The sequence below is a fragment of the Drosophila elegans genome, unplaced genomic scaffold (genome assembly GCF_018152505.1).
Source record: "Drosophila elegans isolate 14027-0461.03 unplaced genomic scaffold, ASM1815250v1 contig_183, whole genome shotgun sequence".
Classification (NCBI taxonomy): Eukaryota; Metazoa; Arthropoda; class Insecta; order Diptera; family Drosophilidae; genus Drosophila; species Drosophila elegans.
In genome coordinates this window covers 6525727-6548847 of record NW_024545550.1, presented here as the reverse complement: position 1 = coordinate 6548847, position 23121 = coordinate 6525727, and the positions used below count along the sequence as shown (strand labels likewise).

At 38.6% G+C, this 23121-nt stretch overlaps 1 protein-coding gene across 4 annotated transcripts in view; it reads right to left on the bottom strand.

Moving 5' to 3' along the window:
- The window catches only part of LOC108143384 (SH3 and multiple ankyrin repeat domains protein 1), a 66987-nt gene that overhangs the window by 37241 nt on the left and 6625 nt on the right, over positions 1-23121 (bottom strand). For all 4 annotated transcript variants that reach the window (XM_017267750.2, XM_017267754.2, XM_017267752.2 and 1 more), the window contains exon 2: positions 2949-3018. The gene's annotated coding sequence lies outside the window, so the exon portion shown is untranslated. The remainder of the gene's footprint in view (positions 1-2948; positions 3019-23121) is intronic.

The window sequence follows — 23121 nt, the reverse complement described above, 5'->3', positions numbered from 1 at the left end:
CTCCTTCACTTCTAACCACGCCATACTGCTGTCTCTCTTACACTTTCGGCGCCACCTCCTTCACCCGGTGCACCTCCTTGAGTTAAGTGCTTGTGACACTTGCCTCTCAAGAGTTTATGACAGGCGATGAAATTTTATTTGGGCAAAAGTGTGACAAACTGAAAATGACAAAGTGCTCCGTTTCGAACCAGTTGTCAGCCAGGCTTAGAGCCAGAAAGAGAAGGGGTCAAGACGAGCGCCAGAGCGACCGAGAGGGGCTAAAGGTTAGGGTTTAAGCGGGCAGAGGACGGCCATGTAAATTAAGTTTTAAATAATCCACATCGAATGGGCTTAACTCGGAATTAGTTACAGCACCGGGTCCCTGGAGTCCGTGAACCAAACGGGCAACTTTAGTGGGTCAGTGGAGAGCCTCATTGGGTTTACTCGAATGCGCAACTAAATGCGACTGGAGTTGCATGTGGTACACACCAATAAGTGTAAGTACACTGGAAGAAATTGGTATGTTTGTTATCTACTGATTTTTTATACCGAATTATATAATCTGCTAGTTAAAATAACCAAAATTGAGAAACACTTCTTTCGAATTGATAACCTTCGATCAAGATTATTTTGATGTACAAATTTTGCCTCTGTGCAGAAATATCCGAGGATGGAGAAACAGCATCGCTTATGCATAATAGCCCATGCATATTTAAATTGCCTTTGCCCGATGCTGCAGTTTGTGCTGCTTTAAAAGCAAATTACTTTTGTCATTGCAATGGCTTGCCGCTCAATCTTGTGGGGATTGCTGATGGGTTGAGAACAGAAGGGCGGAGGGTGCCAGGAAGGGGTCCTTGCGTAGCCACTTATTGTGGCACACTTTGTTGTGGATGCTACAATAATTTGCCTTGGCAACGGCAGCAGCAAACTGCTGCAAAATCAGAAGCAACTACTGCGGCATCAACAGAACGAATGCAAAATTCACCCGCACAAAACTTAATAACAGCAAACTATTTTTCTTCCACCATCCAGAGCTGTGGACAGTGAAATAAATGGGATTTAATGGGAAAAACGATTAAGTATTCGATTTAAAGAAAGCCCAACCGTTTGTGTTCAACCATGGATAAATAGGATTCAAATTTTTTTAATAATGAAAGAGGAATTGTGATGCAAAAACTATATTCGATCATTTGAAAAAGATTTCAAATTATGTACTTGTTTTGATATAAGTAATAAGATTATTTACTATTTCTTATTATTTAAAATGAAGGAATATTTACAAGAATTCGATTAATACATATTCTGAATTTTCCACTGTTCCCCTGCTAAATCGAACGCGCCATTTACAACGCTCACGGCTCTCGGTGCACTGTTGCGTGTGCCGGAAACGGAAATGCGCACATTATTCTGTTAGGAAACATGCAACAAAATGGCGCCCAGACCGCATCCGAGCCGAAAGCAAGACGGTGGAGATCCAACCGGCGAAGAGAAAACTTTAATTAAATAATACTAAATGCAATTTCGCATGGCTCCTCGTTGGTAAATAAAGCTGAGGCAGCAAAACATGTCACAGAAGTTCATGGCTGAGAGCATCTCCTGGCTAATTTATTTTGCTATTTTCTGTTTATTCGAACAGTAGAATTGGTGGAGAAGACCGCAGAGTAGCGAAACGAGGCGAGAGAAAAGCAAAACAAGAAAACTTTAACCCCGAAACTTGTTTTCAAGTCACGTTCATTTTCAATCAAGTGGCATCATTATGCTGGCCAAACAAACTGAAACTGAAATAAAAATCGCAAGGAGATAGAAACCGGGGAAAACGAATGAGGAAGAGCCACCACAATTGGCTAATACAATGCCAGAATTAGCCCGGACTCGTCGACTGTGAGTATGTGTGGAGACTGGCACTAGCTTAACCCTTTGCTGCCCCTGCTGTCAGTCTTGTCCGGCAATCAGTCCTTTGTCTAGGCCCACCGACCGACAACAAATTACCTTCGAATCATCCGTAACCGCGCCACCCAAAAACCACAGAACCCACTTAGCTAGGTGGCCAACCATCCACTTCCTGTTCGAAACCAGAAAAAAAAGAGAAGTTGGTTCAGAATCAGATAAATCTGTGGGGAATCGCAAAAAATAGCAAATAAATTCGATTCAAAGAAAAGGAAGCAATGTCATCTTGGCATTGATTTGATGAAAATTACTTGGTTATAGTTCGGAATTAGTTATCGGCAAAAGTTTTGCCAAACCCAACATTTACACCAGTGGCTTCGAAAATCGAACTCTTTGGGAGTATATTATGGTTTTTAACACCAGAAAAAGTAAAGACACCTTTTAAATTTTTAGAATTAAACATACAAATTAAAAACTTTTGAATATAGTTTAATAAACATTGCACACCTTCTTAAGCAGGTGTTCATATCCACATACCCACTAACTAACTCACTCTTAACGCCCAGTATAGTGGTTTTAACAAATTGTAAATCAATTAGCCAACTAACTAAACTTACAGATCTATTAATTAAATCGTACCATTTCACAACTTGCTTTAAACCCTGATATCGTTAAAAGAAGTCCATAAGGTAAGTATTACGACTATTTTGCTAATTTCAGCAGCTCGAATTACGTCAGAGAGCCACCATTAAGTCAAAAGTTGTATATGTGCAATCAATGAAAATAAATTAAAATCTGGTGGTTGGAGAAAAATCACACAGACACAACGATTAAAAAGAAAAACAGAACAAAACTTTATGCAAATGCTGCGATCACCACGAAACCAATTCAACCGGTTTCCGAATGCAGTGCAAATCTTAAAACCAAAACAACAAATGACAACCGACAAGTATACAGATGGACACATGGAAACACGACCATAAAAAAGTAACGACTCTTATATGTAAGTTATATACATTTATAATGCGAAAAAATTATGGGTTTTGCGTTTAGCAGTGAGTAACACGAGCCAATCAACTTACCCCTTTCCTTCTGCCCTCGAGTGGCTTAGAACCCAGTGCAGCTCAAACTGTAGGGCCAGACATGTGGTGGCTGTAATAAAAAAATTAAAAAGAAACTGGTTAGGTATTTCATTTTTTTAACAATTACATTTGAAATTTTTTAAATTGGAAATCGCATATAATAAAATTTCAATAAGAGACTATTAAAAAAATTATATTGATACCCAACATTAATATTTTTTTTTGCGTTTTAAAGTAAACTGAAAAAATTTTTTTTTTACTTTTAAAATTTGATTTATAAGGCAGTTTTTAATAATATTTATTTTATCAAGGCTAATGATGTTGTTATATGTTTCGATCCCTTTTATTAGGGCATCTTCGAGTCGACTATTTTGCGATGTCTGCTTCAACTTCGCTTTCTTGATTAATTTCTATTTAACGTGCAAATATTTTTTCTGTCAATTTTCCCAATAAATGCAATTTATATCTCCAGCCAACAGCAGGCAGCAGCGATGGCAGGGTACTGCCATATTCCCTCGTCCTCTTCCTCGCCGTTTTCTGCTCCTTCGTGGCCACAGGCCCATCAATCATACGCCATGTAAGCAGCCGAGAGCAGCAGAGGCGCACAATCAAATCAATATCAGAGTGATTGGGTGGCCTTCGGGGGCGGGGAAAGTGCCGGGGTTGTGGGTGTGCAACGCCCACAACACAGATCATAAAAATTACATTTGCCAATTTTCAGTCCAGACCAATCCAGCCAGCCACCAACCGAAGATTCGGACTGGCCAAGTATATGGCTGGTGGGCAAATTAACCAAAAGTCACTTGCCGTACACTTGTATATCAATTGTGGATTTAAAATTTATTACCAGTTTGGCCGCCACTGTGAAACGTATGAATCAAGGCAGCAAAATCTACAATTTCATAGTTTGCTAGCCATAACAAATTCCCCTAATTTCGTTGGAAACGCTGGCCTTTCTTGAATAAACAAAGTAAATAAAGCAACTCCAGCTTATATTAAGTTATGTAAACACAATCGGCTTTCCAAGAATTTTCAAGTGGCTTTCCGTAGAGTATCAGCAAACTGGTCGCACAACTTATGGCAGACACTGTCGACTGTAATCATTGTTTGTTATTGTTGCTGCTGTCTTTGACACCAAAACAACTTTGTTAAAAGATCTCACTTCGGTTTAGCGGCCTCCCTCTAATAACTCAATTTCGGTCTCGCCGCCATTTAAATTTATTGACACATTTCATTTACTCAGAATCGTTGGCAGCAGAATGAGTTTTGGCCAGTAATTAAGCCCGATGACGAACCCAAAAATGTCTCGAATCGATTTTGTAACTTTTGTGTTAGCCACTGCCATTCATGGACCGAAAGCTTGGCCTGCTGACTGGCCGAAAGCCAAAGCCGTTGGCAGAAAAGCCACCATAACTGGTCGGAGCAAATGATTTTTAATAACTTTGACACTCATTAAACTCAAATTACATGCATTTGATTACGCAGCCACATGGGAGTCGAGAGTTGGCAGGCTTTTGCATTTGGGGTTTTTCTAAACATAAGCCGCTTAGGTTTCATCATCATCATCATCAAAAACCATATGACAGCACAGTAGGCTTATGATGAGGATGATGCAGTGCGGCAGCCTTATAAATGGCTTTTAGAGTGAAGGGGGAAAATTTAGTGTTAAAAACAATGCATTAAAAGTTTGTTTTAGAGAAGTAGTCTAATAAATTACACTACGAACTTTTAATCGCTGAGCAGAATTAATCGTTAAATGAAGCCGAGTAGTTTTATAAATGACTCTTAAAATCACAAATTAAAAATGATGTGTTTATTGAAATACCCAGAATTCAACGGTTTATCTCAATCCTTAATTTACTAGTCTTAACTTAAATAAAAAGCCCAGAACCCTAATCAAATCGAGGATTTAATTGCCCATTAATTATCCAAGAGCTCATTGAACCATTTACACAAAGAATTCAATCCTATAAGAGCAAGCCATAAAAAACTCATTAAATCAAAAGTAAAATTCCCACACAGACCAGCGCAACTCCCATGAACTCTCATCAGAGGAAAAACAAAAGATTTGATGGATTGAGACGCCTGCAAATTAATTACTCACTTTGTCTTTGGACCCTGACAGGTAATTCCCGGGCCCTTGATGTAACCCTGAACTTGACATCCACGAACTGACGCCCTTTCCTCCGGCCAAGTGCTAACTTCTTTTTAATTGCCACCGGTCTTGGCCAAGTCTCGTTCTGAGCCACAATCGTTAACAAACCTAGTTTACGACTCGCGAACTCTGCTCTTCCCCTCTGTTTGGTACGTGCTCACAAAGTAAGTGCCATCTGCAGATCAGAGTGTTCACTGTACCTGGTCTTTTTTGCAAAAAACAAAAAGGGAAGTGCACCACGAAAATCACTTTGTTTGGGTTTTTTTACTGACTCACTGTAAACTACGCAATGGATTGGCTCAAAGACTTGCCAAGATCTGCGAAATGGCACGAACTTGTTGTACTGAAAGTGCCCGGCGACAGAAGCTACAACGAGTGCTAATGGAAATTCCGGAATGCGGCTGCATAATTCCTACGTTTTATTCAGCAACGAGTGCCACACAAGAGAACTTTTGCAATTCTGGCAAAGCTACGGTTAAATTCACCATAGAGCTCCAATTAGTTTGTGCTGATTTATGATTTCATTTACAGAGCGAGATAATTGGAATGCATTTTTAAAAGAATGCCAAAAACATCCAAGAAATGGCCCAGCTAATTTGTTTAACCACGATTCAAACTTCGTTTAACATTTAGCTCAAATTGTAAGCCAACAGAAATTCCCACAAAAATTACTAACCAATAAAAGAAATTACCCACGAATATGAAATCTTACAATTTGCCTTTTAGCCTCTCGAAAAATGTATGGTATGGTATGGTATATGGTATGGAATGCACGAAAAAACTGTCCAATTAAATCCAATCGACACTTGCCACAAAAGACTGAGAAATGACAACCAAAGCAAGGCAAGTTTAAGCCAAGAATCAAAAGGAGGAAAAGCAGGGAAAATACGACACCGTTAGACGAATGACACGCAAAGTGCAGCTGCTTTTCGTGCGGGGCAAACTCAGGGGAAAATTCGCAAGGGGTGTCTTTGCACATGTGACACGAACAGAGGGCAAAAGAAAAGCCAGAAGCAGAGATTGATTCTCGTCGCGTCACGTGGGAAATTTTCAAGTTCAAAGCAATTTTCCAAGGAAGCAAAAGCAGAAGGCAACTGTAAAAAGCACAATAGCCGGGCAGAGGTAAAAATAAAAATAAACAGCAACAAAGCGTGCACTCACGTGAGACTTGATAATAATCGGATTTGGGAAATCGTGAGGCGAGACAACGTGGAAAAGAGGGAAAACAGCGGGCCACCAGGAAAGCACTAAAAACACAAATACAGCAGACCGAATAGCCACTTGTATCGATTGCAGAAAAGCTGGGGGGAGAAACAGGTTGAGGGTCTCCGGAGAAATGCCAGCTATCCATCCATCCATCCATTCCAGGTGAGTTCTCCACCCCCTGAAATCCACCTCGCAGCTTCAGCGCTTAATGGATGGCCTTCGTCTCGAACAGTTAGAATTAATTGACGTTAATAATGTTCCGATATCAAGATTTATGCTCATCAAACGGCTTCTGTGCGCAGAATTCCCTGGAAACCTGTTCAAGCGGTTCTTCTTATTGAGCATTATTCTTAGAAGTTACAAAAATAGTTGAAAATTTGTCGGAAAAGAAGATACATTTTAAGATTTAGAATATAATGTTCAAGGCTAATGATGATTTCCGTCCATTATCTTGGCGAAATTACTACATACATTACCATCAGCGGTGTGGAAATATTAGGATAAACCTCAATTTACCTGCAATTTGCTCAATGACAACCAATAAATATTAAATTTAATGAAATTGCATTTACATTCGCAATCACAAAACCACTTGAACCACTTTCGCCCACTCATCTTGATTGCAAAACTGCACCCACCTGTCGACTGTCTCAATATTTATCTTTTTTTTCTTTTTGACCGAGAAAGCCATTTACTTGGCCATCCATAATTTTTTAATTTAAAAACTTTTGCAGGTGAATGCGAAGTGAGTGGGTGGGCGGTTTACTTGATTTAAGTAACCCAAAGCTGACGCTTAATTTGCATATTAAATTCAAATCAGGACACCTTTATGGGGGAAAAGTTAATGTCGCAAATCCCTAAACCTGTTGAAATAAGCTAAACTGAAATTGCAAGTGTGTCTACTTCTTTTAAGGGCTCATCCAGGTTGCTTCTTAGGTTTACCTATTTTGTAGCCGAGATCTTCTCGTTGTGGATGTAAGAAACATCTGTTTGGATGTAGATTTTCTGCACAGTAAAAAAAAATATGGCTTTGTTATGGATTTAAAATTGTTTTTCAAGAGAAATTTAAATGTATAGTTTGAGGACTTTTTTTTCTGTGACAATTTTAGCTCCATTTACGATTTGAGCTCCTGCAAAACCCCCTTTTCTCCTTCGGGCCTTTGTAGCTCCTCTGGCCAAAGTCCTGCGGGCTTCTATTTCCTTTCAGCTATTCCAAGTTTCACATCCTTATGCATTTTTAAACAATCGCTAACCCAAATAAAGTTTCTTGCTTTCTGTTTTCATATTTACGGCTTCTCCCAGGAGCCGAACAAAAAGCAGAGCGCACACAACTAGGAGCTTTGGCCAAAAGAAAAGTGTGTGAAAGTGGCAGTGGCTAGAAACTGAAAGAAGTAGAAGTATCTGCTTTTTAGGGCAAGTCGAACTTTATAAATTGCGGGCCCAGAGTGGTGGTAAATTTATTATCTTGATCTGTAACCGTGTATCAGCGGTATCTGCACCGCCTTGTTCTTGCCGATTTCTGATTGAATGTTGTTTGAAAATTCCTCCGTTGGCTGGTAAATAATAACATGGAATTTACTTCCCAGTGGCAACTTCTGTTTTTTGCCCCCGTGTTGCGGAGTTCGTGTTCTAACACGAGCGAAAAAAGCCCGCAAGTCACTCTTCTCAACTCATCTTCGTTACAAGAACTTATACTTGTTAATGCTCTTTAAGGGGGGGTTATTAATATAATAAATGGGTTTGTAACACATCGTGTTGATAAAAGTATAGTTTTATTATTGACGTATGATTAAAAGTAAGAAATTCAACTCCCCTTGAGTGATTGATATGAACTATTAATTTTAGCTTGTTATAGTTAATGGCTTGAACTAAAAATTTTATCTGTTCAATTGTTCAATATAAAAAGTGGCATTTATGACCTTATTAAACTATAAATTTTATGTGGAACAATTTGGTGCAATTAATTGCACTTTATGAGTAGCTGTAAAGCATAGAGTATTCCACCATCGTGGCATACAATAAACTCATACCCCGGCAGTTGCTGTTCTAGTTTGTATCTAACCACTTGTATCTTGTACTCAACTTTCGCAAACAAACGAAGGCGCACTCACAGATACACACACACACAGTGGCACATGTGAGATGGCAGCAATTTCCATTGGCAATTGTGCTGGCATCTGCGCTTCTTTCTGCCTCATGTGAAACTTGGCCATTAATTTGAACGCCGTTTTAAGCCAGCCAAGGATGAATGTGGCAGTTGTTGGTGGTGGACTCCCATTCTGTAGAGAGTGCCATGGCACGGAATTAGATATTCTTCTCATATTTTGCATGCTCCTCTGTTGCTCATGAGTCGCTGGCATTTCCTTTTGTCTTGTGCAATTATGCATTATCTTGGATCGTTGACGTTGTCGCTGGTCGTTGTTCTCCTTCTTGCGCTTCGAGTTTTGCATTTAATTACTGCTCACATTTCTCAAATTTCTCTCTGTTCGTCTGTTCTCAGTCAGTGCTCAGGTGTCGTCTTCGCGACGCGGCATTATCATTAACATCTGTATCTGCATCTCAAGCTGCATCTGCAACCGAATCTGCATCGTGCAGCGCCAACATTATGCTCATTGTGCATTTCACTTTGCAACCGAGGATTCGACTTCTTCAGTCCCTTCCTCCCGCTCTTATTACGCTGGGAAAGTTCTCTGAGGAAATCGCGAAAACCCCCCGCTAAGTGATTTGCTTATTAAAGCAATTAAGATTTCATGTGGCTTTTCATGGCTAAATAAAATGTAAAGTTTTGCCTTTAAAAATGGTAAAACAGATTGGCAAGCAAAGGTAGTTAAGTGGAAAACACTGGGAAAGAGTGAGAACAACAAAAACTTAATGGAAAAACTTAATTCTTTAGGATGGCTCGAAATCAAACTTATCGTTAAAAATCTTTATTCATTTATCACCAAATATTATTGTGCTTGTGGTAAAACCACAACCATATAATACCAGTGGCAATCCTAGCTGATTAATTTATGCACCCTCAACTGGATGAGATGCAGCTGCAATTTTCCACGACAATGGCCGCGGCTGATTGACTGTTGCCAGTTTTCCAGCTGATTGCTGGACGACCAAACGATTCAGCTAACTGATTCTGCGATCACATGGACTTGTAACCACTTCTAATTATGCACATTCGCTGGTGGCACTGTTCCTGTCAGAGCGAAAAAGCAAAAAACAGAGCGAAGACAACCTCATCGCCAATGTGGCTGCTGCAGGTGCAATGGAAATTGGTGCAACGTTGCGGTAAAAGGCAATAAAGTGGCAGGTCGGAGGAAAAACCATGCATGGCATCTGGCCGCCTCTCTTTGTGCCTTAATTAATTTTGATTGCACCACACAAACACACACACACACACACACACACATCCGACCAGACGCTTTCCATGGCGGAAATGTTCATCACACGCGTGTGTGGCAACAAGAAAAACCCAAGGAGAGAAAAAAGTACGAATTACTAAGCACTCTTGGCCGGGCTAATTAATTGAATTGCACTGGTTGAAAGACCGGCAGGCGGCCCGTCATTACAGCCCATTTAGCATTGTTGTCTATGCAAATTGGCCAGTGCAGAAGATTCTCGATCTCACTGTCCGGAAACTCCAGCTGATGAGATTATTAACTTGGCCGGCACAAACCATCCGAATTGATGCGCCAGGGTAATTGGCAGGCAAGTGTGATCACGACTCACGGCTGCGATCCGTCTGCAGCACTCATAGCTTTTCCCATTTTCCTTGTTAGCTGCCTGTAGGCCAAAAATCATTCGGTGCGCCGTTGGGCTTATTTATGGCCATAAAACGCAATTGAAATGATGCCGCAGCCGACAGCTGGCCCCTCGTTGCCTTTGGGCAGCAAACATTTTGTTGACAACGCCCGATGACAGGCCCCAAAAAAAGGAGGTAAAAGGCGAGGAGCGGGCGGTGAACTAACCAACCCGCGAGATGTCTACGCATAATTCATGTTCGCGTCCAGGCAACTGCTCCATGTGGCACAGTGGGTGTCCCGGCCTAATGAGTAACTCAAACAGTCGGCGGGTGAAGTTACTTCAGGGATAATTGCTCCACGGCGCTGGGAGGAATATGAAGCAATTTCGAAGCCTGTCGTTTTGAGTGGGTTAGTAAATATGGTATCTAAATAAATCATTGTTACAAAACCCCTACCCTAAGTGGAACAACTGTTTTAAGTTCAATAATATGAAATTTTATGTAAACTTCAATTACACCTAACTGTTTATAACTCTCAGAAGCAATTCTTGTTGATTTAATATTTAATAATTGTTAAAGTAAAAAAATTTTAAATCTATTGTTCCTCAATGAAAAGCATTTTAAACAAAATTTTCAGTTAATTTTAAAACCCATCCGTAGTTGGCCTCAACTTTGACCTTTAATATTTATCTTGGAACTTCAGGTAATAAACATTGCTAAGCCCCAATGAAGCTTAAAAGCTGCTAAAAATCCCTCAAGCCCATAATGATTTTTTAAAAAATGCTAACAACCAAATAAAATTCCCATCAAATTAAATTCAAACTAATGATCACACAATAACTGATTAAATTACTCATTAATTAAGCCTGGAAAGTAACATTATGAACAGCGATTGACTTAAATATCCACGTATGCTACTCAAAAATTTCAAAGACCGTGAAAAAGGCTTTTAGGTCATATAAAATATCGATTTTGCGGCGGTCGTACTAATAGCACACAAAAATCGGTAAAGTTGAGGTTGCTTTTACGGTTGCACTGTGCAAATTAATCCCACTGTAACTCAAGAGTTATTGGCTGCATTACCTCATCTCTCCGTGAATGTTTTTCGGCTCTGGTCGTCGGTTTCGGCGTCAAAAGCATACAAAATTTATGGCCAAATCAACACCAGCAACACGAACGGCAAACACCGAAAACATCCATTTGGATATTATTTAACCACTCTCGGCGAAAAAGGGGGTGAGGCCACCTTCTGGTAACCCCATTCCCTGGCTCATCTTGGGTCAGCGTCAGACTTGGCTTATAATTTAATTAGCTCTGCCTTCGCCAACTCTTATCTGGGCAGAAATCCTCATCCTACCGGCTTGCATAACCGAAAGGAATGAAAGTTCAAAAGCGAACTGGTCACAGCAGGTGGGAGAGTGGGGATAGTTCGGTGCTCTAGGGTTAATTGTCTGCCATCTGCAGTCACGAAGTCAAATTTGACTATTCATTACCCATTTAAAGAAACGCGATTTATTAAGAGGGAACAGTCAGAGCCTTTCTAACAGGAAATTCGCACGATCGGGGTCACCGTCGCCGGCTGACCCACTAAATTAATATGAATGACAACATTTCACGGCAACCATTTCGCACCCCACCCCGTCAAATGTTTATGCAAATATCTGCGAAATGAGCTGCCGACTTGGACCACTCAAAATGCAAAATAAATAGAAAAAGAGAGGCACCCGTATAGATAAAGCTCCACTGACTGCAAAACGAAATCACTTCGAACGTGTTTGAGTCGTGATTTCTACCAGCCAAGACTACAAAAGCCCAGTCAAGCAGCGACCTTGTCAAATTAGTGCCAAAAATGCCGGCGACAAAAGAGATCGGATCGTTTTTGACTCGGTTTCATAAATCAGTGCGCCGTGAATAGGGCTGGGAATTTACTAAGCGATCGTTCAACGCTTCACAACAAAAAAAAAACAAAAAAACTAGCTCAAGTAGCTGCGCTGTTGACATCAGCAAAAGTAAACTTACTTTCAGCTTTTGTCAATAATTTTACTTTTATTTGCTCTCAATTGGCAACTGGTTCAAAGTGGTTTTCTCATACTTATGCTTTTTAGCCCAATAGAATTTAAGGAGTAAATCAATTTGCCTAATGGATAACATAAATGAAAGCGTGTCAAGTTTATTCTACTTTTTTTAGCACTAATAAAGTTGATTAAAACTATGTCGGAAACGTAGATAAAATCTATATATATATAAAAATAATAAGTTTAAATATAACTTCGATTCAAAACTGGTTATCTCAGAACTTAGTGACAAATAAATAAAGAGGGAGAATTAAATATTCATAAGGTATCGAAAGCAGCATTAATTTGACAATGATTCTAGGAAACATAATTGGTGAGATAATCAGTGATTTTTTTAAATGGAAATACTTAATTTGAACACCATTTGTCCTGAATTGCATATCTGCATAATATGTCAAAAAACCAACATGAATATAAAATTAAATACAATGCTTTTGACAAATAGACTATCAACTTTTCAATAGGCAATCAATTTATACTTCAGTGAAAAGTTATATATGTTTTAATGTATACCTGATCTACCCCATTTCGGTGTAAGTATATATGATTGTTTATCTATTTCGGCTTCTTCATTCATGTTTCTTAAATTCTCGTACCTTCTGTATATGTATCTACACGTTTTCCCTAACATCTTTGGTATTTACTTAATTCTTGGTTAATGCTTATTCCGACATGCCCCACAAGCCTCAAATTAGATTCCATTCAACAATACTAGCCCCAATCCCTCGTTTTCTTACCCAACTCCAGTTAGCCCACCTCTTAGCCAAGCCTCAGCGTTTAATTTACCCAGTTTACGCGGGGCACATGCCAAATTTTGGTCACTTTAAAAAGCCATTAGACCCTTGTTGAGTGGCTGGGTTTCGGTGGGATCTGTTGGCCGGAATCAACCAAGCAGAAACTGTACAAATTCGTCTTCATTGTTTGGGCTCGAGATTGTTTCTCAAGTCGGGGGAAATGCTAATTCTGGACTCAAATCAAAAGGTCTCCAGATGGGTTCTTTTCCATCGTTTACCTGACAACTTAACACGTTCGTGTCACCTTTCACACTGGCTGCTAATTGAAGAATGACGAGGTGGACACGTGCTTGACCCCCTAGAATGACCCCTGAAAGCCATCTTAATTATGTCATTACTACGAATGATGATGTGGAAAAAGAGTGATGCCATTAACTGGAGCAATACATAATTGCTGGCATTATCAGTGAAAGTTGGCAATCGGACTTAATAGTTCTTCCCATTCTGTGAGGCCTAAATGAAAAGGTTGAAAATTGTTGCATGTCAGCCGAGTATTAGAAACAGGAAATGTGTTTTCTTTGGCCTGCGAAAGTGTCGGACCAAGTAAAAGTAACACAATAGCCGGCAAAGTTCATTCACTTTGGCAGTCATAACTATTTATAAACCATATCCTAACAATATGCGTTCTCATGTTTCGCAGAACGCAGAACCCAGCACAATTTGCAAACAAAGGACCAGAACTCTGTTGTCTTTGGTTTTAATTAATGAGCCTTATTTGCCTTAGCCACATTTCCAGTCAAGCCGAGTCGATTATGAGCCATCATCCGAGCTGTGAGCTGGCTTACTTCGCTAAATATGCCATGAAATCGATGAAAAATTACCATTTAATTACCTGCAAAGAGAAACGGAAAAAGAGAAACGATTAGTGAACAAGATTTGCACAGATAATTCACTTGGTCTATAATTAAGGTTATAGCTAAGTAAACAAAGTTTCAAACTGTTAAATTATTCAAGAGTAACTTGTGTTTGAAAGTGAAATTGCCATTGGCTTTTCTTTTCTTTTTTTTTTTTGTTTTTTTTATACAAGACAAAGCCAACAAAAATCTATCACAGACATTTGTTTTCAGATTAATCTTATTTATTAGTTAAAAATGGCTAGTGATTGAAAAGTTGTATTTTAATTGTATTTGCCAACTATGATGAATGTTATACAATAGACCCTTAACTCCCTTAACCCAAACTCGAATTCATTAATATTCTTTCCTTAGAAAATACTTATTGATATTATCTATATTGTATCCTGTATACATAGGTTGTTTAACACTTAATTAAGTAATTGATTAAAATAACCCCTAATGTTATTTTTAGTTTTACTTTCCATCCCTCGTAGTTGCATTCCCTCTTCGCAAGTAGAGGTCCTCCCTTGGTTTTCCCCAACTGCCAGGATTAATCGTACTCTGTTTCCCCTTTTTAACTGACGACTAGCAATAAGAGAAGCGGCACGTACAACAAACAGTTGGAAAATAGGCGTAGGCAAACTCCCGGCACCTTGGACCCCAAAGAGACCCGAGACCAGAAACCCACCGCTGCACCACCTCCACACCGCGAACCACTGACACCAGCGGCACCACCCACAAATGCAGACGCGCTTTGTTGCTCCAGGGTCGCGTCATTTTTTTTTTCTGGTTGCATTCTCTTCTGCGGCTCCGACTCCAACTTTTCCCCCTCATTTCCCCCTATCTGGATTTGGCTTTGTCTCGTTTGCTTTTCATTCTGTGCCTCTCCTGTTTGGCTGTTCTGCTTTTTTCCTGCCGGGCATGTTAATGACCCTAGAGGCTGCCCCGAAAGAGAGGGGTGATGAAGAGGGAGATGAAAGTGCACGAGGGGCGCACACAGTGGCTCTCAAACTGTAAACTTTTAGCTGATTTTGCACAGGAAAAATGGGTTTATATCTTACAGTTTGGGTTGCAATTTTTTATTTAGCCTAACACAAACAAAGCACAACAAATAAATTTAATTTTTTAAAATATACATGTTTTTGTGACCACATATATTGTACCTTTGTTACGCAGCAATTGAATAAATTATATACATTTAAAAATACATACATATTTGCCCAAAACAAAATTTATTTTATTTAAAAAATAATTTTTTTTCTAACAAAATGTTTGCCTTGCATATCTGAGCGTATGTGTAGAAATTGCCCTTGAATAAACTCAATTTACGTTTACTTAAAGTTTTCTTTTAGTGTAAATATAGAACGCCTCGTTGAGTGCTGCTGCGTCCGCTACGCGTCGCTTTCAATTTAGGCGTCTGCGCATAAAATTGCATCGTTTGCTTTGCTCCGTTCTGCTTTATTTTTCCTTATTTTCCTCGCTTTGCCAGGGGCGAAAATGCAGCATCCATATCAACAGCATCTAGCTTGCTGTGCTAATTTATATAAATAATATTTAGCTGCTACTCAGGCCCTTTGAGCTGCAAGTTCTGTTTGATGTTGGCGTTTATGTTTGCGTGGAAATTAGTTAAACAGAGGGCCGCCGTCTCGTTATCGCTGAACTTGAATATCAAACAGAAGATCAAAATCAGTGGGCGGCAAATAGACTAAGATTCAATATGCATAAAGTGCAATCAAGAGTGTTAAGGCGCACAATCTTTCACTTTGTGTCAGAGCTACAAAACAAATGCTTGAAAAATGCTCTTACACATATTTTAATATTTTTTTTTTATTCATAAACAACTTTTGCAATTGTCAGACTCCATGTCGACACTTCAGACACTTGAGCGAAGTAGATGAGGAGAAGGAGTTTACAACGCACTGCACTTCGTGGGCGAAACTCCAGTTTCAATCCCAGTCACAAACCCAATTCCAATCCCCCGCCAGCATCCCAAACAAAAGTTGAGTGAGTTGTAAATGAAGCCCACACATGACTTAACTCGAACGAGTTTGCCCCCCTTTTCCGCCCGCAATGCATTGCTCAATTGGAGTCAATGTCTCGGAGGAGATTCATGCAGAGATTTTCTGTATCTGCTCCGCATCTGCGACCGTAAACGTATCTCAGTTTCTGAGTATCTGAGGGTCTCGGCGAGCATCTGTGCCTGCATCCCGCCACAGGCGTCCCGGCCAACTGAAACGCTTTCAACAAGCATGCGGCGTGTTAATTGCAAAATGTTGCTTTTTGCCTCCGACAATTATTTAGGTGATATATCTGGCCTCTTCTATGATGCTGATTGGAGTGCACCAATAAAAATTAAGAGAGTCTACAAGAGGGATACCATTGTTGACAACGGAATTCAACTTCTTGGTATATCATTATAATTTTACAAAAGTGGGTCTTCCTCGGACCAAATTAATTTAAAAATTTATAAACGAAACCTTTAAAGCATTAAAATATAAAAAATATTGTTTACTCCACTCTTCATTTTCATAAAAATACCCAAAAATTTTAAGACATAAAAGTGATTAATTGAGTATGGAAACTCATTAAGTTACTGATGCCTAACGCCATGTATTTCACCTACTTCCAATTCAATATATTTGAGGAGAACACTTTCCCAAGAACCTGTGAGAAAACGATGCAATAATGAATCGTTTACTTGGCCCCGCTTGCACTTGAAAAGGTTAAGGGCCTCCGGATGTTCGCTACCCCGCCCTAAATATCATTTATTATTTTTCACATTTTTCTCCTCAGATTTTTCTCATTTCACGCCCATCACCGTGAGTGAAGAACCAGGGAAAGATCGCCGCTTAAGACCAGACATTCCCTTCATGTGTATAATTATTTTCAACTGGGTTTTCTCTCCTGCATTTCGGAGCAACTTTTCAAAGTTGAAGCCTGAACTTTTTGAGCTGTATGTGAGCTGTCATTTTAACTGAAAGGCACACACAGGCGAATTATATTATTTGTGCTGTAAATTTTGCCTAATTAACATAATTACAAGCCACTCCAGCAATTTCAATTAATTTGCCAACTTGCATTTCTGGTGGTGTTTAAGCTTGCATCACATCCAAATTCAGTTGGAATAAATTAGATGGCAATAAATAATGCAGCAACGCATTCAATTAGGATTCCGATGAACGAATTATTAGGTAACCATTCAATCCTTATCACAACCTTGAAGATGACTAACAACAAGCACTTCAAAGGGCTTAAGCCGCCACATCCTCCTCCCCCTTTTTCAGGGCCGCCAATCAGCGACTTGTTTGTTGGCTTATGAAAAGCGCAGTTTGAAAATAAATCAAATACAAAGGGAAACACACAACGAAATGCGACAAAAACATAAATAAAAAACAAAAATGAATTTCAATTCGAAGTGAAATGAAATGTAAATGCTGAGCCATCAAAAGCTTCGCAACAAAAGCAGCCCGACAAAAAGTGGGGACAAACGAGCATGGCGAATCCAAGATGCCCTAAAGAGCCCCATAAGGGAACAGCTATAAGACAGATGGACGTTTCGATATTTCTTGTCCGAAGCTAAGTTTATTGCTTGTCATTCCGCTCGCTTAAACTTGTAATTCCTCTTGGGTAGAGTATAGCCATAAGACGTATTTTTTTCTGGCCCCCGAAATCCGAATGCAAAAGCAGGAAAAACTTGGTCGAGCCACCGAAAAATGCACAGTATGCAAATAAGCAATAAGATATAAACAAGAAATGCACAAAAACAGAATTCGAGAGTGACAGGTGGCAAAGAGGAAAAAAAAGCTCAACAAGGTGGATGGGTTAGAAATGAATTCAATAAAACGCAGTAGAAAGAAAAAGTAAGGGAAATTCATCAAAACTCGACTTCAGCTGCATGAGAAATGTCTTGGAATATTTAAAGTCAAATTATCAGATAAATATGCAAAATAATAAAATGGTAAGTAAGTGATAGAAATTCAATGACAGGAAAATATGTTCCAATAAAAAAAACAATTCAGTTAGGTTGGAACTGAACATAAAAACCTAAAATAGAGATAAATATTTGAAATCTTTTCTGTGGCATGCAATTTATTTCATTTAAATAATGTAAAATAATCAAGTTGAAATAATTGGCACAAAAACTGACTGAAAACAAAGCGAAAAAATGTAGAGAAGTAAATATCTTCCATTAATATTTATTGTCCAGAGAAGCAAAACAAAATATAGGATTAAAGCATATAAAATATAATACATTTATCCATTCCACAAGTTATTTTTTTGGGATTGATGTCTCAAACACATTTCGTTGTCTTTCAACCTCCAGCGAGCAAAATTCCCACATAAATTATTAAAGCCGAAAACCAAATTCCCAAACATTTATCTTGATTGAACCCAATCGCAATTCCAAGCTCCACTGATTGACATTGATTCAATTAATTTGCACAAACTTTGTGCCACCCTACAGATGATGTTGAATAAAATTTGAGTGCATTACCAACGACCTTCTTGCGGTTCATTCAACTTTCTTTTGCTGAAAATTGAATTGAATTTTGGCCGGGATCGGAGCACTTGCCGCCCAAGAAAATGGTTATTGAGTGCTAACGGACACGTAACGTTGGCGCTAAGCTAAAAGCGGCTTTTTAATGCGTTCCCCCCAGGAGAAATAGAGACAGAGAGCAAGAGAGAGGGAGATAGAAAGGCTTACCAAAGAATGTTGGCCCAGACTCGAAACTCTTGAAATTCGTTAGTCAGTCGGGAAAAAAACCAATACCAAAACCGGTTACCGACCTTTAGGAAAGTTGACCAGCAGCCTTTTTTGTGGCTAACACATTTTTCGTGTTAATTGTTTCGATTAAAGTTCGATATTCCAACCGAATTGCTCCGGCACTCCTTCAAAAACATCGTTCATGTCACCCAGCTAAACATCCATCAACTTGTCCCATCGTTTGTCAATCAATGTTTACCAAAGTTTTTTCATAATTATTTATGAAAAATTAATTGTCGACATTATTTTGATTTGGCAACTCACTAAGTCCAAAAAAAACGTTGCGCGGACACCCACAAAAATCGATAAATGGCCAAAAGTTGGACTGACAGCTAGCTGGTCATGTGGGTCCAATCTGGCCAAAATACAGACACAGTTTGAAATTGAAGTTTCATTGCTGTTTTGGCCACATGTCGTGGGTATTGAAAAGGGTATGTTTATTTCATTTATAAGTAAACAACATTTCCCCCAACTCAAATCCGACACTTTTAACTAATTTTCAGTTTCCAAAGCTTCTCCTCTTACTTGTTTGTACCTTAAATGACTAAAGCTGATTTGGGCTTTGTTTACTTTGTTTCTCAGTTTACATTTCAGTTTCGTTTGAATTATTTGTTTGATAGTTTGGTTTGAAAACGAGAGAAACAAGACCCATAGAAAAAACATTTGGGGGCATAATTAATATGAATGATTTTTAATTCAAGCCAAAGGCCCAAAAGCAGAAAATTTACATGAATTCCAGTCGTGTACGTTGTGTATGTATGCCTGTTCTGTTGGTACCTTTTATTACAGAAAACCGCTTGGCAAATATTTGAACTACGTTTTTCGTTTTTTGTTTGCCTTCCTTTCGTTTTCCTCTTCGTTTATCCTATTCATTCATTTTGGCGCTTTTGTTTGATGTGCCACTTGTCGTCTAAAGATTCTTGGTTTTTTGTCTTCCTTATTGCGTCGATTAAAAAACATTTGCGCACTCTTTTGCGTTCTTTTTCAATGCTTGTGTTCATGTGTGTACATGTATTTTTGGTTAAAGCCCATAATTGCGATAAACTGTTGACCGATAGAGAAGAAAAATTGGGCTCATAAATGGGTCGTAAAACGTGTAACTGAAAAACGCATGTGTATACTTTTACGGTTTCTAATTAAACATATGTGGCCGCTGTATAACAAAAGTATTGCTTATAAAATAATGCATTGCAACAATTCATTAACAATTTGTAGTAATTTATTTTTACATATTTCGTGTGCCTATAAATAATTACATTTTTATATCATCAAAGTCATTGGCGCTTTTAATTCTAAGAAAAAATATGGTTAATGTCTCCGATAAAACTTCATAGTCTAAGATTTATTATAAAGTAATTGCGTTCAGGCATGGAATTTAACAATTACAGCTTTCAACACATTTCAAATAATTTTTTAATAATTGTTCACCATTTAATTTTATTCGCCGATCCATAAAGATTAGATTCTCTTTCAAAAGGTATTTTTTTCACAACAGGATGTTGTTCACACACCAGAACCACGCCTTGTTCTCATAAAAAAAATCTTTCCAGTCACATAATAAACTTTTTCTCCTGTCACAAAAAAAGGAAAGAAATGACAGAACAACAGAAACACACGCTCAAAGACTCCCACATGGAAACAGGCGAATGGGCCAAATGTGTTTATGTATCTTGTATCTTAATGTGTACATCTTGTTGTTGGCCATATACGTTCGTTCAAATTGCCAAGGCTATGAGCACACACACACACGCTCCAACAAAAGCAGGCCCATCTATCGACGTGATTTGCATTTTAATGTGGAAATACGTGCGTTTGTATCTGTATCTGGGTAGATGAGCGCAGGATTCATTTTCATATTTTATGGAAATCGATTACAATTTGAAATTGTCAAGTCCAGAATGGGAAAATTGTTTAATGAGCTGCCAAAACGACTGCAGTTTGACAAGCAGTGCAATGAAAACAAAGACATATCGTTTTACACTTGAATTAACAAATCGAAATAGGTCTATTTGGCTTGTTTATGATGTAAAGATAAATGTCTCATGGGTTCACATTACCAATAAGTTTTCCTTGCCATTTATAAAAAAAACACCTCACTGGCAATACTTTTACAAATTGACGAAAAAATTGTTTACATTTTGTTGAAGTAGATATTTTGAATTAATACATTTTCAATAAGTACTACTCACATTCTGAGGATGGAAAATAAATTTAAACTAAAATCGGAATTATTAATTTGAAATTAAATAGATTCTTTTTTGTAAATATTAACCAAATTCACTCATCAAAAATTATGCAAATGGTAAATTCCTTGGGGCCTGATTTTATTAAGACGTAAAAAAATCCGCATAAAAGCAAATATGTACACAGCCACGCCCCTTACCTTTCACTGGTCTGCTACGCCCACTCATTACTGTTTATTAGCCCATGCAGCTGAGGCAAATTACGCAATTTGTTGTTTAATTTTGTGAAAATTGTAAATGCCTTTGCCTCGCGGCCTTTTTGCGTTTAATTAAGTCTCCTAGTTCTTGGACCGCCCCCGCCCCTCAGTTTCCCTCCCCGCTGTCTCCCCACTAATTAGTCTGGGCTGCTCTGATTGATTACAGTTACCTAACTGTTGCTCGACGGTTTCCTAACTGCGGCACTGGTGTTGTTACTACTGCCACGCCCTTCTGGGCGTTTTGGGCTCCGGCTTGCAAGAGCCAGCTTCACCCAGCGCTCCGTTAATATTCTATTAACGTATTTTTTTATGATTACTCTCTTGCCATTTGCAACAAACGGGTTTCCAATCACCGCGCGAAGCCCAAGAAAAAATCTTCAGAGGCACTCTACCTTCATTTCTCAAAGAACACGGAAGCCCTGTCCGAGCTTTTATTAAATTTCTTTGAGTTGCTGCTCTTTTCCAGTCAGCTTCTCCATTATCTTTGCATCTATCACTCGGTGGAGGCTCTTGATCGATCCATTGATTGATTGATTGATTGCTGGATGGATTGCGACTGTTTGTCGCCAAAGACCAGTGCGGAAATTGTCTTGAGCCCTGCATAAATAACACTGGGCAACAAAAGATACATCAACAACTTAAGAGAAGAAAAACTACTAACAAGTTGAAGTACCTCAAGAAAAACTTAAGTTACAAATGTAAACTAACTTAAATTAAACTTTTAAAATTCGCCATTTTTCCACATAACCCCAATCTTGTTACCTAGTGTTGATGAGCTTATTTTTTGTACTCTTTTCTAAAGCCTTCGGTGTGCCAAATATTTTTGACAAATGCCGCTCAGCTTATAAAATATTTAAGCCAATTTTTCATTTCTCTGGCGCATTTTATCTCGGCCCGTGTCATTCTTTCAGCAACATTTTCTGGTTTGGCCCATTAAAAATTAATTATGAATTTTCTGTGTTTTGATATGGCGTCCTTATCGTCACAAGGGAACCAAATTTAACACAAAAAAAATTGTTAAAGAAATTAGAAATTGAAGACCAGTCAAGGCACACCCAAAAACAAATTCCTCACTTTCGTTTTGTCCAATGATTTCTATTTGATTTCCATTTCATTTAATTTCTTTGAATTTTTTTTCACTTTGGACATTAAAGCGCTGTTCAGTAGTTTTGGGAAGGTTCGTTTTTCAGCATTTAATTTCGTTTTATTTTTTCGGCGGCACTTTCTAAGCAAAATTTTCCAGGCTAAAATCACGGCGAAGCTTTACATAAGTCACAATTTCAGTATTGCTTCTCTACTTATTCCGCACTTTGCCGTTTTTTTTCCCTCGCACATTTCTTGGCAATTTCGCTTTGTTTTATGCCTTCTCAAGCGCACTCTGTGCTCTTGGCCAGCTGCAATTAGCGTAATTTAGTTGCATTTAAGAAGCGGAAATAAAACTATACAGTTTTTTTGTCGTTTTTTTTTTTGTGGAGAAAGATGAGAGGAACAGCAGTTCCGATTGAAGAAATTTGTTATTGTTTGCGGTTTTTACTTCGCTGACTTTTTGCCTAACTTTTTTAGCTGGATTTATTCATGGGGAAATTTATTGTAACTTTAATTCATAATTAACTGTTCGTATTCTTTAGCCACTTCACAGCTTAAGACTGGCTGTGTTCTGGCCCGATTAAAACGTTGGAAATTTCATTTTAATTTGATTGTGAATATTATTACAAATTAACTGGATTTTGCTTAGAGCCAAACTTTAATTGAATTCACAGATGAGAAAGTTCTATCGCAACTTTCTTCATAATTCAACTTTCTTCTCTGTTAATCCCCGTGCTCATAATGCCTCCCCCCTTGACTCATCTCTTTATTTGTTCAACTTTGGCACGTTCTTGGCTTCTACTCTTCCTATTTGTTGGCCAAACTTATTTATTGCATGGCCAAAACCTCCCTTCATCCACCCACAATAAGCCCTGGTTGTCGTGCAAAGGCTCAGCTAAGACAAAAAGAAAATTCCACCGTCTGGCAAAGAAAATGTTGATTTACCACAATTGCAGGCGATTATTCTTTCTTTCCTAAAATGGGCAGCCATAGACATTGGTATTTGTTGCTGTTTCTGTTGTAATGGTAATGACGATTTGATTTGACTATGATTACATTAAGAATTTTACAAATCATTCA